General features: G+C 48.9%; 1 protein-coding gene and 1 long non-coding RNA gene across 3 annotated transcripts in view; both read right to left on the bottom strand.

The window, feature by feature from the left end:
- Window positions 1-271, bottom strand: part of SLCO4A1 (solute carrier organic anion transporter family member 4A1) — a 32,913-nt gene extending 32,642 nt beyond the window's left edge. Inside the window, exon 1 of the mRNA XM_064167575.1 lies at window positions 202-271. The gene's annotated coding sequence lies outside the window, so the exon portion shown is untranslated. The remainder of the gene's footprint in view (window positions 1-201) is intronic.
- Window positions 272-6,573: 6,302 nt separating this feature from the next.
- The window catches only part of LOC135188196 (uncharacterized), an 82,643-nt gene continuing 72,101 nt past the window's right edge, over window positions 6,574-17,115 (bottom strand). For both annotated transcript variants that reach the window (XR_010307604.1, XR_010307603.1), the window contains 2 exons: window positions 7,196-7,343; window positions 6,574-7,020 (listed from right to left, as the gene is read on the bottom strand). This is a non-coding gene — a long non-coding RNA (uncharacterized LOC135188196). The remainder of the gene's footprint in view (window positions 7,021-7,195; window positions 7,344-17,115) is intronic.

Genomic DNA, 17,115 nt, shown 5'->3' with positions numbered 1-17,115 from the left:
GAGCCCCCTCTCGGGGCTTTTCACCACGCTGCGAGTCCCGCGCCCCTCCGCGCCCATTCCCGCGACTCGCCGCACCGCTCCCGCAGACACGTGCGGCACCGCCCGGTAGGTCCTGCCGTGGTACTGGGGGGAGTCATGCGGACAGTTCCCACCTCGCCGTCACCTCCATCCCTCCCGCATCCCCCCGCCAGGCCCCGGTACCTGCCACCGGCCGCCGCAGCTGCCCTCTCGCCACCGCCCCCGCGCTCCTGGGCCCCCGCCACCAGGCAGGGCGGGCGCTCGGCCATGACCGACGGGCCGGTTCTCCAATCAGAGGTGGAACCCGGTGGGGAACCGGCCAATAGCGGGGCGAGCGGAGCCAACGCGAAAGTGGGAGTAAAGGCAGGAGGTGATGGGGCAGAAAGATAGACGGGAGCAGGAGGAGAGATGGATGGACGAGGGGAGAGGATGGATGAAGAGAAGGTCGAGATGGGTGAGAGCAGGGCAGGAGGAAAGGGAGAGGAGGGAGAGGAAGGACAGGGGGAAGGTTCTGTGTTGGGGGAAGAAAAGGGAGAGGGGGCACTAAGAGGAGGGTAGGGAGCGGGATGGAAGGGATAGGGTGAGGATGGTAGAGGGGAGAGGGGGAGAAGGGCAATGAGAGAATCCTGTTTTGAAAAGAAGAAAAGGGGCAAGCAAAGGGAGGATGAAGAGAGGGATGAAGGAGTGAGAAGAAATAAAGTGAAGAGCAGGGGTGGAGGCAGGTGCATCTTGAGAAACATGCCCAAATGTCCTATCCCACTGCACATCTGGTGCCTTGCAACCACCACAAAGGTCCTGGGCTGCCCCTACATCCTGTTGTCCCCTACCCCGCGGGTATCCCAGTCTCCTCATACCCCTGGGATGCTCAAGAAGAAGTTCTGGGATGCATCCATGCATCAAATTGACGAGAGAAACTGTGTAGGAACCGTGTGCCTGGCTGTGGTGGCAGAGATGAGTGGAAGGAATTTAATCTGTACTTCCAGCTACTGCAACCAGCTGAGCTCACTGAAAAAGAGGAAAGAAGTTGGACAGCAGACATATGGGTATTGTTTTTCCTGTGGCACAGAGCTATCACGGTGTTATCTTTATTGGTGCAATCCAGTGCCAGGCCTTCTGAGGCTGGGCACAGTGAGGTTCGTGGCTGCAGGGGAAGAACAACTCCCTCCAGAGCTGGGGGGTGCTGTGCAGGAAAGCTGTGGGAGCACCCCAGAGCCCTTTGATTTGCATACATGCATTTGTTTGGGCCTTTTTCTCTGCTGTTTGGGGACTTGCTGCCACAGAGGGCAGTTTATAGGCAGCAGAGGGTTTGGTGTGCTTGGTGATGCAGATGAGTCTTTAAACCAGCACCCACGCTTGAGACCTCCACACCCTCCAGGACATAAATCACTTGGGCAGGAAGAATCTCAGCAGATGTTACACCTGCATGCATGAGGTCCTAATCCTGCAGCCCTTCCTTGCCTACCAGTGCAGCTTCTGCAGCTCCCTTTGTGTTTCTTTTGAGATCTGCTTCACATCACTTGGGAGTTTGGCCTGTTTCTGCATGTTCAGAGATAAATAATTCAGGCACTGTGTGTTCAGCTCTTTATAGTGCAATCACTTCTTCATTATCCAGAGCACACAGGATAACCTGGGTAATGGAATCAGAGAATCACAGAATGGTAGGGGTTGGAAGACACCTCTGGAGATCATCTAATCTGACATCCAACTAAAGCAGGAACAAGTCCAGGGTGGCTTTTGAAAGTCTTCAAGGAGAAGGAGATTCCACCAAACTCTCTGGCAGCTTGGTCTGGGGCTCCATCACCCTCAAAGTAAAGAAATTTCTCCTTAAGTTCAAGTGAAACCTCCTGTGTTCAATTTCATACCCATTGACCCTTGTCCTCTCACTGCCCACCACTGGAAAGAGCTCAACCTCATTCTCATCACCTCACCCTTTAAATATTTATATGCATTTAAAAGATCTTCTCTCAGTCTGCTCTTTTCCAGGCTGAAGAGCCCCAGATCATTCAGCCTTTCCTCCTCACACAGACGCTCCTGCCCCCCCAAATATCTTTGTGGCTTCCACTGGACTCTCTCCAGTAGTTCCCTGTCTCTCCTGAACTGGAGAGCCCAGAACTGAGCATAATACTCCAAGTGTGGCCTCACTAGGGAAGAATGGAGGCAAAGGAGAACCTCCCTCAACCTGCTGGCCACACTCATCCTAATGCACCCCAGAACACTGTTGCCTTTCTTGGCCTTGAGAGCATTGCTGGTTTGTGGTGAATTTGTAGTCCACCAGCAGGTATGGAGGCTGTGACAATGTGCTGCTTGCATTGCTGCCTCTGCATTGTCCTCTGAAGTAAGGACTCCAGGATGGAGCTGGGAAGTGGTGCCTTTTTTGTCTCCTCCTTGCTGTGCCCATTGGAGTCCAATGAGCTTCTCACAAGTTTTGCTTTCACTCACTGGGCTAAACTGGGAGTGCAAAGTCAACTTTTGAGTGCAGAGTCAAATGCTGTTAGCAACATGCTGTGGTTAAGAAAACCAGGAAACTTTTGCTCCCTGGACACACACTGCCAGTGATGAGATTGGTTCCCTGTGCATTGACATTAGGACATTGTTTTGGCTGGTGCTTGATGAGTAAGGCCCTGGTTCAGACTGTTTAGATGTTAAATAAACAGGGTGGAAAGGACAACAGCTGTGCAGAGGTGGTGGTGTGTCAAAAGCATCTGAGCTGGGGAAACCCCTCCATGTTTCCTGTTCAGCTGAATGCCAAGCTGCATTCATCACTGGCTCCACCTTCAGGGTGATGCATCCCTGCTCTTCAGCTCTACCCACTTTTCCACATATGTTTTTTGTCTATCTTGCCTCTGCTGTGGTTGTCCTCAGAGCTGCAGAGGAATTCTATCACTTTTTGGGGGTGATTTTTTCATATAGCATCTCAAAAGATGCTACCTCTTGAGTGAGGGAGATGTAAAGGGATAGAGCTTATCCTATGGATTTGGATGAGGTGATAACATGTCCAAGGGAGGTGTGACAAGGAAGGACAGAGGTCACCTGAAAGAAATCTCCTACAAAAGCCTTTAAAAGATGCTGGGCAGTGGCATGGTAAAGCAGCATCTTTGTTGATTCACTTGTGAGTGCAAAGGAGTCTGCCCCAGGGGTACGTTGAGTTTCAAACTCTATTTAAGGCCTCCAGGACTCAGCCTTCATAGGCAAATCTTCACTTTGCTGCAAGGCTGCTCTGGAGCCCTGGACTTGGCTTATCCTGGGGATTTTTGTAGCTGTTGTAAGGGATAGGAGAAGCTGGAATTCATATGCCAAGGTCATAGAAAGGCGAGAACAGTGTGTGATGAAAGGAAAGCTGGGGAAGGCAGAGGTGGAAAGGATGGGAGAGATTTGGGCAGAGTCTTGATGAACACAGAAGGGAACATGAGCAGGGTGGCAGGGCCCTGGGTGTGAGCACAAGCTCAAGTCGTGCCTTGCTCTGTTTCTCTCCTGGCTCTGCAAACGTGTGAAGGGGAAAGATGCAATAGGAGTGAAGGGGAAGGTATGAATGGGACAAGTAGAAAAAGGAGATTTAGGCTAGATCTACGGAAGATATTTTTCACACTGGCAGTGTTGAGACACTGGCCCAGGCTGCCCAGAGAGGTGGGAGATGCCCATCTTTGGAAACATTCCAGGTCAGGGTGGGCAAGCTGAGAGACCTGGGTTTGTTCAGCCTGGAAAAGAGAAGGCTCCAGGGACACCTTTATGTGGCTTTTCAGTACTTAAAAGGCCAGTCACAAAGATGGAGACAACATTTTTCTCAGGGTCTGTTGTGAAAGGCCAAGGGATGAGGGATTTAAACTAAAAGAGAGAGATCTAGAATGGAGAGGAGAAAGACACTGTTTGCACTGAGGGTGGCAAGACATTGACCCAAGCTGTCCAGAGAGGTGGGAGATGCCCCATCCTTGGAATCATTCCAGGTCAGGTTGGACAGGGCTCTGAGCAATCTGCTCAAGTTGAAGATGTCCCTTGTCTCTGCAGGAGGTTGCACCAGATGACCTTGAAAGGCTTCTCCCAACCCACTCCATGATTCTATGATCCTCTGTGTTGCAGAAAAGTGCTTGCCAGAGCATAGTTCTTATCCTGCTGTGATCCACAGACACCTGTGCCGAGGGAGGTGGGAATAGGTAACCAGGAGGCATAGTCCTGTCCCCTGCACTGCTGGGAACATGCATCAGCTTTTGCTGACAGCATCTGGCCTCGATATTCCTCACATCTGCTGGTCTATCATCTCAGGACAATCTCCTTTCGCTCCCTTGCCTGTCAGACTCAGCCAGACTGGATACAGAGCTCTGCTCATGGCTGACACTGCTGGTGGCTTTGGTTTTAAAACTGAAGGGGAAGAGGGAAGTTTTTGCTTGGCTGGGGCTTAGTGGTGAGAACAAAGGTGGTTTCTGATAAGGATGGAGCCATCCCTGCCCCATCTGTCATTAGAGCTGAGAACTGTCAGGACAGTGATGGTAATAAACAACGACAAGGAGACTACTAATCGTATTAATTGTATCATTACTAACATTATAATGCTTAGAATGTTGTTACTACATGGCTTACTATCTCCTCAGGTTTGGGAAGCCTTGAGCACTTCAGCTTGACTAAACTCTGATTTTACAAGTCATGTTAACACTTGCAGCTCCCCCTGCATTGATTTTCATCCAGCATTTCACACCGGGGTGGATTTATGCTGTGTTGTACCTCTGTCAGAAGCTTTGGGAGTGTCAGGAGCTCCAGGCTGCCTTTTTTTTTTTTTTCCCCTTCCACAAATCTCCATAAATCATTAAAACTCTGTTTTTAATGAATGCAAATGTAGTACCACAGAAGGCAAGTCAGTTGGCTGGAGGCATTCCAGAGCTGGAATTGCTCCGTCACTAGCGGCTGTTGAAAGATGTTTCTTCAAGTTCACTCCTGTAAACCACATGGGACCTGAGATGATCCTGATGATCTCTGGGCTGTGCAGCCAGAAACCTTATTAATGCCTATCAAATGGGTTACTATCCTCATTTTAACAAGATCCACAGAGCTGACTAGGGAAGAAGGGGGATTGTTAATGTATTCCTCATGTCAAGCCTGGTCCTGGGAACGTTTGCATTTTTAATACAGTTAAGTGTGCATGTATTTACAGGATTAGGTTAACAGAGTAATGAACAATTTATTTACAGGCATAAAGTCCAGTACAGAATTCTGGTGCTTGGATGACCATTTCCTATTATCACTGTTATAAATACATCCATGGTTCACATCTCCTGTTGCAGATCAAGCAACAAATCTCTGGACAGGAAGCACAGAAATGGATTTCTTCCTACAAGATTTTTTTTCCCCCTCTCTGTCAGAGTTTTATTATAACTCTAATTTGAGCAAGAAATGCATTCACAGGAAACATATCATGAATAAAGATGGGATTTTTCAAGAGTGGTGGCTAGTGCTGGCTTGCAGTGGGATTTTTTACACACACACACACACACACACACACAGAGGATTTTTTTACCATGCTTTGTGTTATCCCACCTCTGTAAGACCCTGCTGCCTTTGCAAACTGGAGCATCAGAATCCATCCTGCCCAGCACTGCACGCTGCATTTATTATTATAAGAGCAAAAGATGCTGCAGAGGAAAGGATGAGGTAGGAGGCTTACAGCAAACTCTTGCACCGGTCCCTATTAAAGAGTACCAACTGCTGCCTGAGGGCATTGTAGAGCCAAAAGTGCAACATGTTGAAGGATGGATTAGACTAATTCATGGGTGACACATGCTCTGGTGGCTGTTAAGCCAAATAACCTCCATGCAAACTTGTAGTTCAGGATGTCCCTGATGTGATGATGGCTGGTGGCCAGAGGAGCGTTGCTAAAGGCAGTGATCCCTCCCTGCTTATCCTGCTCCCACCCTCCTTGCAACAGCACTGCCATGCTGTTCCTCTGGGTTATTGGGAAACAGTAACAGGACTATGCTGATGAGCATGTATGAACTGTGATGTGGTCATTGTGAAAGGGATAAGGGAGAGCTGCAGCTTCTCTGATGGCTCTGAGCTCTTTTTTCTTAGGTCTTCCCCAACAAGTGATAGAGAGACCCTGCAGCCTTTCATTACTAGGGCAGAAATGGAAGTGCTTTCACAGTATGGTTTGGGTTGGAGAGCAACCTTTCAAGGTCACCTGGTCCACTTCTCTTGCAGCCAGGAAGGGCATCTTTAAGTGGCTCAGAGCCCCAAACAACCTGACCTGGAGTGTTTCCAGGGATGGGGCATCTCCCACCTCTCTTGGCAGTCTGGGCCAGTGTCTTAACACCCTCATTGTAAAGAGTGTCTTCTTTGTCTCTAGTCTAAATCTCTCCTTGAGTTTGAAGTTATTACCCCTTGTCCTGTCACAACAGTCTCTGTTAAAAAGTCTGTCCCCACCTTTTTTATCAGCCCCTTTGAGTATTGAAAAGCCACCAGAAGGTCTCCCTGGAGCCTTTTTTAATCTGGGCTGAACAACCCCAGCTCTCCCAGCCTGCTATCACAGTAGATTGTTTCTAGCCTTCACATCATTGTGCTCTTTCAAGGTAGTTTTTCTTGCACTCCAAGTTTTATTTGACTGAAGTAAGCTATTACACTGGGAAGAATCATGTAAAAATCCAAAGGACAAGACACATTGAAGCAACTGTAGATGTGTTCCCATAGAGTCTGAACAGTACATGGCAACCAGCAGCTCCCTGTTAGCCTTAAAGTCACTTCAGCCTTAGGATGTAAGAGGGAAATGTTGCCTCTGTGCTCTGTATTGCTCTTTTCTAACTGTTGCTTTTTGGCAGAAAGCAGCCCAGCTTATCAAGGCCACCCCATGGGAGTGCATGCAACGGGCAGGGGCGAGGCAGAGTTGTTACCACAAACACCCCTGGTCATGCTCTGGGCTGGCTCTGCTGCACTGAGCAGGATGGCAGCAGCTCCAGGGGCTTCTTTTTCTGTGTCCAGTGTGCTGTACCATGCACAGGAACTTCTGAGCTGGATGTGAGAGTCCTGCAGAAATGCAAACAGTAGTTAATAAGAGCAATAATTAACAATCCAGTTCATTTCACGCTCCAAAATCTGAGTTCTTTGGGTAGAACTAACCTGCTAAGCTCTTAAAGGGGGCTATAAATTGTGGCCCATTTCCTGAGGTGAGTGCTGGACAAATGCATGCTCTGAACTTTACCTTCGTGAATTGCTGCACTCTTGAATGAGGATCATCACCTTGAAGTCCTGCCAGTGAGGGTGCAGCTGTGCAAATCTCCCAGCTTGGGGAGAGATTGAGGGCAGGGATGCACCCCAGTCCCACTTCTCCTCTGCTCTGGGGGAAAAAGCTATAAAGAATAATCAGAGAAAAGGCAAATAAAAAAAAGAGCAAATCTGTTGTGGTGTTGTGACAGCTCAAAATTCAACCATCAGTTTGCAGCAGGGGAATCATCTGTACCGTGGTCTTTGCCTCTTGACCACTCGCTGTGCTTTTGGCATTATCCAGTGGAGTGCTATGGGAAGATGACTCTTTGTTCACCAATATGGTTGGATGGTCAAATCCACTTTATTTCTGTGATACAGTGACTTATATGCATTCTAGCAAGAGGCATGCTCCACCAAGATTGGTTACAGTCAGAGGGTCCAGAGTTACTTGTAAGGCATCAATAGGTCAGCATACTATAACATTCTAAGGGTCAGCCTCTGGGGCTGGCTAAACTCTGCCCACCTGCAGCTGCACTCCACCCCCTGCAGCTGCATGTGGGGGGAAGCCACCCTGTGCCTGCTATCTAAGCTCCCAGGATGGATTCAAGGTCTTCCCAGCACGGGTTGCTCATGCTTATCATTTTTCTCTGCTAACAAGAATTCTCCAACAATGTCTGATGGGAGTTCTTCATGTAGTAGCAGCACAAACTCTTCTATCACAGTATCATCAGGGTTGGAAGATACCTCACAGATCATCAAGTCCAACCCTTTACCACAGAGCTCTGTACCAAGGAAGGACATGCTGAGGTCTTGCAGGGCACAAGCAAGGCACCAGCACCTCAAGTAAGATCCCAGCAACGCCTGTGGAGTGCAGGAAGCAGTGCAGAGCATCAGCATAAGAGTTTGGGCTTTGGTTCCAGCCGAGTTGCCATGGTCAACACAGCATGTTTGTGCAGCAAGAGGAGATCACAATCAGAGGAACACCCTTCCTCTTTCTGTGTGTTTCTGAAGTGTAATAGCCATTGAAATATCCATTTAACACCACTCCTCTCTTGCTAGGAGACTAAAGAGGTTGTTCTCAGTCACCAAAGTTCTACCTTTTTTTTCCCTTTTTGCAGGTTGTTAGGGGTTGGAAGGACCCAAAGAGAACATCGACTCCAACCCCCCTGCCACAGCAGGACAATACTTATCTAACACAGATCACAGAGGAACACATCCAGACAGGCCTTGAAAGTTTCCAGAGAAGGAGCCCCCACAACCTCTCTGGGGAGCCTGTTCCAGTGCTCTGTGACCCTTAGAGTAAAGAAGTTCCCCCTTGTGTTGAGGCAGAACCTCTTTTGCTGCAACTTACACCCATTGCTCCTTGTCTTATCCCAGGGAGCAGTGAGCAGAGCCTGTTCCCTCTTACCTGGCCAGCACTCAGATACTTATAAACATTTACCAAATCCCCTCTAAGCCTTCTCTTTTCCAGACTAAAAAGTCCCAAGTCTCTCAGCCTCTCCTCATAAGCCATCCCCTCCAGTCCCCTCAGCATCCTTATAGCCCTCTACTGGACCCTCTCCAGCAGATCCCTGTCCCTCTTAAACTGGGGAGCCCAAAACTGAACGCAGCATTCAAGACGGGGTCTCACCTTGAATTCTTCTATTGCATACTAAAGCCTGATCTCAAAAACCAAACAAAAAACCAAACAAAAAGCCCCAACATTCTAACCGAGGCATGAACTTTTACTGACTTCACTTCATAATCTTCCCAGGGTTGCAGCCTTTTGAGCTCTTTTTGTTGCTGGCTTAAAAGGCTGGCACGGCTGTGGCTCCCCTTCTCACGCACTGTGCCCTTTGCTCTGCCCAATCTGCCCTGCAGATCTGGGTAAACGTTGCCATTGCAGCACGGTGAGCTACAGACATTTATTGACAGCAACAGCATCTGGCCCTATGATCTGAGAGGTGGCCACGAGCACCACAGCTTGGTGAGGAGTATATTCCAGCGTGATGTGGTGAGCCCTGTTGGAAAGATTTCCAGATAGTGATTGATTTTTTTTTTTCCCTTTTCAGCCCTGTAATTAGTTCAGAGATTACAAACATAGAAAATATTGCTCCAGAAATTGATTTCTCTAATTGTTCAGAGCAGCAGAACTATGTCTGACTGCAAAGCACATCACATGCTTCCTGCAGAGAAAAGACTTTGAACTCTGGAAAAATGTTGTCCCTATAAACATGGGGAGGAAATCATGAGGCTGATTCTGTTGCTGTCTCCTATAAGGCCTAGGTCCCACCAGTTCTGGTTGCTTCTGAGAATTCATCCCTGTAGTTCCTCTTGCAGGACCACTTCTTGCAGGATCAAGTGCTACAGGAGAGATTGGATTCTGCATCTGCAAGGCTCGATTGCACCTCAGCTGGATCAGGATCAGAGCAAGCATCAGCCAGCCCCTGTGGCACATAGCCCTGTGGCTTGGGATGCTCTGAGGTCCTGAGGCTGATTTTCCTAATAGTTTTCACTTTATTTGTGCTCTCTGCTTCCTGTCATGCAACTGTCTCTTGGACATCCAAAGAGGTCCCAGACCCATGGAGCAATTCCCATGAACTTCACCAGCACAGGCATCCCTCTGTGCTTAACTGGGAGCGAAAAAGGACCTTAGGAAAGAGGTTGACCCCTCTGTCCCCTTCCCAAATTCGTGGACTCCCATCATGAGGGTCCATGTGGATGCCATGATGTCTCCAAAGAGATCAGGCTGCAACCTGCAGGGACACAATATTTCCCAGCCAGGCTGTGTTGTGCTAATCCCCTGTTCCATCCTGGTCTCTGCCTTTGTGCTTGAACTTTGCACCCTCTGCTGCTGCCGAGGCTGCTGCTAGTGCAGTAAATGCCTTGCATGCCCACATGCTGTGCCAGACTTTGTCCCAACCTTTCATCAGTGCTCAAATTTCACAGGTAACAGAGATTTCCTCAGACAAGTCCCATGGACCACAGCTTTGGCCACTCTTAAATCCTTTTGCCTCTCCTCCCTCTGGCCCTGCAACAGCAGCAGGAGCTCAAGATTCAGTCTCCCAAACTGGATAGATTCACAGGGCACAGCTTTAACTTGGTGATCACCACATGTCCCTTATCTTAGCACACTTGCATGTGTCATTTCCTTCTTGTAATTAAAGAGAAAGTTAATCAGCCTAACTTCTTGCTGAAGTAGGTCTGACTTTGCTCTCAGTGTGCTGAAAGCCATTACCCAGGACATGCTGCAGCATCTCTTGCAGTTGTTCTCTGTGGTGTCCTCATCCCTCCTCCTGCGCCCTGTGTATTCACAAGGTGCACCTTGCCACGGGGTACTTTGTAGCTACTCTTAATGCTTTTCCTCAGTTTTAATTTTCCTCTAGGTTGGTGAGGAGAAGATAAGAGGAAAAGAAGATTAAGGCTGGGATCATAACAAAGCAGTTCTGAGTTATTGCAGTGTTCCTGAGCATCTGAGAGCTGTTTTCCCCACTTGCTTACCCAGTATCTGCCAGCTGAGGAGTACAGGGAGCAGCAGGCAGTTGGCCAAAGGCAGTGTCTTCTTCCAAAAGCACCCGTGGCCAGAAGCAGGTATGTGAATAACCACCCATTAGGGACATCTTAAGGCTACTCTCACCTTCACAGGATCACAGAATTGCACAGAATTTCTCAGGCTGGAAAAGACCTTCAAGCTCCTCGAGTCCAATCATTAGTTTCACACTGACAAGCCCTTGCCTAAACCAAATCCCTCAGCACAACATCTAATCACTGTGGTTGGAAAGGAGCACCAGGATCATCCAGGCCAATGCACACAGTGCTCAAGGTGAGGCCCCACCAGAGGCAGTACAGAGGCAGAACTACATCCCTAATCACTATGAATTGCTGTGGTTGGAAAGGACCACCAGGATCAGCCAGTCCAATGCACACAGTGCTCAAGCTGGAGCCTCACCAGAGGCAGTACAGAGGCAGAACTACCTCCCTAATCACTATGAATCACTATGGTTGGAAAGTACCACCAGGATCAGATCTTCATTTCACAGAGAATGGGATAGACCCCAGCCCTGGCCCTCTGGGGCAGGGGATGCTCACAGCCCAGCTCTCCTGTTTGCTGCTGTCACCCCAGGCTCTCCCTAGCAGCTAGAACAAACAAACATGCCCTAGACCTGCCAGGTTTGGAATGTCTATTTTCTTCATTGCTTCCAGGCAACATTTCTTCAACTCTATCTATCAGCTGAAGAAAGATGTCTCTGCTTCTCTCTGGTGGGGATTTTGGGTCCTCCTCAGCAATGTGCTCAAGCTGGGCATTTCTTCATGCTGGTGACTCAGTAGCTTCATTGCATGTACAGGGTGGGGTGACCACGGCTTATGGAAAACACAAGTCCCCTGCAAAACAAACTTCCTTTTCCAAAGAAGCTGTTTGTGATGGTTTGGGTGTTCCCTGTCTCCCCCACACACACTTGTGAATAATTGCCCAGACTAGACTCAGCCCCTGGAAATTGAATGAAGCTTTATAGTTACAGCTTAGCATGATATTCAAGCAGACATTTACAATCTGTACAGCTAGATACAGGAATACACAAGTTAAAAAGTGATACAGAAACACAGCAGCCCTCCCAGAAATCAGACTCCTCAGGAGGGGCTCCCAACCACCCTTTCACCTCCTTCCCACCCCTCTACCTTACCCCAGATTTTGCCTTACGTTCAAGGTGAGTTTGGAGGATTGGCCAGGGGGGTTAAGAAGCAGAAGGATTAGTCAGGCAGCAAGTTAGCTTAGAGAGAGAATCATAGAATCATAGAATCAACCAGGTTGGAAGAGACCTCCAAGATCATCCTATTCAACCTATCCCCCAGCCCTATCCAGTCAACTAGACCAAGAAGTTCATGCAGCCCCAGAGACAGAGAGCAACTCTGTTATCTATGTTTGTGTTCTTGTTCTTATCCATCTCAGCAAGCCTATGAGTGCAGTAGCCATCACCATTGTTTCCTTTTCACAGCCTAGCATCTAATTCTTCTCAGCAAAACGTTCCAGCCAGGCTCCAACTAGCACACTGTTATTTCTCTCTAACAGGGTAATGTCACCTTGTCTGTGGAGGCAAGGCCAGAAAGCTTCAACAGGGCACTGAAGTCAGGGAGGCTACTAGAGTTATTTCACCTGCTTGCACAACTGTGCCAGGCACTAAACAAATCAGTTGAGTCACTTCTCTAAAAGTTTGCAAATTAGGAAGGTTGAGTAAACTGCAAAACCCCCTACAAGAGAATTTCCAAGTTAGAGGGCTGTCATGCTCTGCCACAGTCACACTGGCAGCTGGGCAGTTTGGTTGCTCTCAGATTTCTTCCAGAAGCTGTGAAATCCAGGAAGGAAGGAACATTTCTTTTTTAAAAGCCCCAAATCTTGTAATAATAATAAAAGCAGTTGTGCTGGGAAATCTCATTAGCTCAAGAAAGTGCTTCTGCAGCTATGTTTCCCAAACCTACCCAGCCCCAGTAACACCTTGGCAAGTGTCTCAGGAGGTGCCAAGTGCCGCAGTGAAAGTAAATTTAATAAGACATTAATGAACCAGGTGCTCTCCCCTGCCTTGTCTGCAGCAGCTCCTGGGGTGAGCAGCCTCAGACCAGGGCATGAATTCTCCTCCTGGAAAGAGAGAAGGAAAAGGGGAGAAAATTCTGGTTTCTTCTTTACTTCCCTCAAACAATTTTTGGGGTCACCCAAATTCCTGGAAGCAGGAGTGGGGGCGTGGATGAGAGAGATGAGCACTTTCTCCACATCCCTCTGCTCTAGGATGGGTGGATATGCCCCTAAATGAAGTATTTCACCCCAAGCATATATCTAGTCCTTGTCTAAGTGAATCCCCATTGCATGAGAGTGGAGGGGCTACCACTGGGACACCACTACCATGGCAAACTACCAGTCAAGCATCAGTCCCTCCCAGCCATGTATTTTTGAGGCTAGCAATAACAAGGACAAAGCATTTTTGGGGTTACTCTCCTTTCCAGAGGTGGAAGGATCTGCAGGATGCCCTGTAGGCATTCTTCATCCCTTCTGGGTAATTCCTATTGGGATGAGAAGGGAGCAGCTGAGTTAGCCCAGTCTCACTCTCCCATCTAGTGGTAAAACAAGGGAAGATGGTCCCGGCAGAAAGGCATTTTAGCTTTCCGAGGCTTTTGGAGGGGATATAATTCCCCAGCACAGGGACTGGGAATGTCACCAGCCTGATCTAGAGGGAAACACAGCAAAAGGCAAAAGCATCTGTGGGGTTTTTTGGGGGGTGTCCCTGCTCGGGGGATGAGTCATAAAGGAAAAGAGCTGCACACTGGTGGACACAGCCCAGGTAAAGCAGTCTGGCTTTGAAAAGAGGCTTCTTAAATGAAAGAACAGCTTCTAAACTACCCGTGATGGGTGGGAAGTGGAAAGCTGTAGAGCAACACAAGAACCAGATCTTCCCACAAATAGCCTCTTACCTTCAAAGAACCCTTTCTGCTGCTCCAGCCCTGATACAGACATGGCTTTGCAGCTCTCCCTGCCAGCCACCCCCGAAGTGAGCCCCACTGCCTTCTTGAAGAGGCCTCTGTGGTCCCCTCAAATAGCAGAGGAGGAAGGGACAACCCTCAAAGGCTGATTGTACAGACAAGATTAGGTAGCCACAAGCATCCTGCTCAGGAAGTGTGCTGTCAAAAGTGCGAGCTGGGGACTGTGCTTGCTCAGCATGGGCTGCAGAGCCCCACACTGCAGCCATGCAGAAGCCTAGGAGGTGGTGAGAGGAGGCTGAAGCAGGGAAAGGTGGATGGGGAGGGTTTGACCTCTCCCATAAAACTTTAAGATGCTCCAGGTGATGCAGGTCTAAGAAATCTCTATTTTAACATGAGATACTGGTGTAGAACCAGTGACTAGCCCCAGAAGGATGACATGCTCCAGGCTGGAGAGTGGAAAGGCTTTGAATTCCAGATTTGGGATGCTGCAATTCTCACTCCAGTGTCCAAGAACTCAGTTCCAAAGACCTGAGATGCAGAATGCTCACACTTCTACAGCAGTTTTCTGTTGTCACATCAGATGGCAGAACCATGGTGTCTCCTAGAAGGTCAGAGGTTGTTTCATTTTCAGCAAATAAGGTCAAAAAGCACAAGGGGGTGGGGGAAATCCTCATCATCTCTTAGAGATAAGCTGTTTACAAACCCCAGAGATACTGGTGCTTGACTCACGTTGTTGCTCATACAGAAACACTTCCCTGGAGCAGCACATTGCTAAGTGTGGCCTTTCCAGGCTGTCATCCACATAGTCTACATGTGGATAGACTCAGCTGGAAACAGAGAACTCAGATGAGTATGGTAGCTACTCCCACATGGTCAGAAGTGCTGGGGAGGATTGGAAGGGCAGGAATTGGTCCAACAAAATTCCTTCTGCAGAGGGAATGCAGCACTCTGAGTGATTTCTTAAGCAGCTGCTGAAAAGGGGGATGCAGGTTGGACCACTGTCACCAGGAGAAGATGAAGGCACCAGACAACTACAGTCATGTTGGGCTGTGCTCACTGGGCTGGGACATCACTGAGCTGTGCATGCTGAAGCTGGGACTAGGGTGGGTGCTGGCTGAGGGTGCTGGGCACTTTGCACTGCTGGGGTGCAGCTCAGCCAAGGCATCCCTCAGGCACTCGGTGTGACGGGAGAGGGCAGCCTTCACCACAGATGGATGTGGCTGGGAGGGTGAGAAGCATCCGCAGCCAATCAGCCCCAGCACAGCAGCATCTGTGGCTTTCTAGAAAAGCTTTAATCAGAAAGTTTAAGTGATGCCCAGTGAGGCAAGGGGAGTTGTGCAGATGAAAAAGGCACCTTTATCTTATGGAGACACTGTCGTTGCCAGGAATTCAACACTTTCACATCTGCATCCTCAAGGATGTCCTGCGATGAGATTCACTTGAATGGATTTGGAGAGAGCAAAAGGGTCCCTGGAGCAATGCTGACCATGACCTGCTGCTCCAAGAGCCCCTCTCCAGAAGGCTGGTAGACATATATCAGATTTCCCTTCACTGCAACCTCATCTACATGCATCAGAAACCACCAGGCTCATCTGTTGGGCTGTAATTGCACCACATGTGCCATAGCCTGGGGACCCAGGTGGGACATCCTGGACTCGAATCTCCAGCAATGGCCCTGCAAACCCTCCCTGGAAAGAGTGTTCACTGCTACAGCAATAAAGAAAAAAAGGTTAATGAAAAGACAGCCTGGAAACGTGAAAGCACAGTTAATGCTTCTGCTGTGATGCTTCATTTGAGCTGCAAAGAGGAGATAAAGTTCTGCCTCCCACTAGAGATGTCACCAGGGAAAATGATTCCTTCCTTCATTAAATGGCATCACATTGTTTCTTCTTTTCAGCTTGCTGTAATGATCTATTTTTCCTGAAAATCATCTGGTTACCTGGCAGTGGTGACACCCTCTGTCCAACCTCCCACCCCTCAGGCAAGAGGAGTACAAAAGATGCTCGAAAATAGACTCACCTAGGAAGAAGTAAATAAGGATGGCTCTTGGCATGTGAATAGCTAATGCAGCCCCACTTAACAGTCTTGGCATATTCATCAGCTTCAGCAGATGATCACTGATTGTGTGTGTGCAGCCACTTTATTCCTCTTTGCTCATTACACCCAGGTCAAATGAAACACACACAAACCGTGGCAGAAATGATAAGGGCCAACGAAGGTGGCCATAGTGGTGACCCATTCCAACTGGAAAATTACCTGTTAGGCTTTTTTTATAGCCTGTTTCACAGAGCTATTTTGTCTATCTGCAAGAGGTAGGTCACTTCTAATCATGAGGGGTGAGATCCAGCTCATCACACCATCCAGCAGCTCTCATTAATGAGAGATGAATCTGAACAATCCCATCGGGAGAAGCCTTGGAGGAGCCTTGTTTAGGATTCACCACCACACCACCTCTGTGCTGGTATTGGACAAAGAATTTGTATCTGTTTGCTCCAAATGGGTGCAAAGGCTGTAGGGGAGGACTGAACAAGGTGGGCAGGTCTGCTTGGCGTCTGGCTCCTGGGAGGAACTCTGCCACCCTCACTAGCCACTGTGCTGAATTCCTTAGCCCAGAGAGTCTTTTCCCTCTTAGCAAGTCATTTTCCAGCCAGCTGTTCTAGTCCTCTGAAACTCATAATGAAACCATACATAGCTATATAAATAAAGGGAATCCTCTAACAGGCCAGCAGGGCCAGGGAGGTGATTCTCCCCCTCTACTCTGCTCTGGTGAGACTCCACCTAGAGCAATGCATCCAGTTCTGGAGCCCCTGGGACAAGACGGATGTGGAGATGCTGGAGCATATCCAGAGAAGGGCCACGAGGATGCTCAGAGGGCTGCAGCAGCTCTGCTGTGAGCGCAGACTGAAGGAGTTGGGGCTGTTCAGTCTGGAGAAGAGGAAGCTCCAAGGTGGCCTTATTGTGACCTTCCAGCCCCCTTATGAAGAGGGTCTACACAAAAGCTGGGGACTTTTTAGGCTACCAGGGAGTGACTGGACTAGGAGGAATGGAACAAAGCTGAAGGTGGGGAGATTCAGCTTGAAAGTGAGGAGGAAGTTGTTGAGCATGAGAGCGGTGAGAGGCTGGACTGGGTTGCCCAGGGAGGTGGTTGAGGCCCCATGGCTGGAGGTGTTTAAGGCCAGGCTGGCTGAGGCTGTGGCCAGGCTGATCTAGGGTAGGGTGTCCCTGACCATGTCAGGGGGATTGGAATTAGATGATCCTAGAGCGTCCCTGGCCATGGCAGGGAGGTTGGAACTGGCTGATCCTTGTGGTCCCTTCCAACCCTGACTGATTCTATGAACAGGATTTAATCTTGAGCACCTTAGGACTTTAATTTCTCCCTTTCCTGAAACCAAAGCTAGAGAGCTCAGGAGTGCAAGCTGAGTGATGGTTTAACAGCTGGAAAAGAGGAAAGGGAACAGAAGAAAGAGA

This window comes from Pogoniulus pusillus, chromosome 29 (genome assembly GCF_015220805.1).
Source record: "Pogoniulus pusillus isolate bPogPus1 chromosome 29, bPogPus1.pri, whole genome shotgun sequence".
NCBI lineage: Eukaryota > Metazoa > Chordata > Aves > Piciformes > Lybiidae > Pogoniulus > Pogoniulus pusillus.
This window is presented reverse-complemented; position numbering and strand designations above follow the sequence as displayed.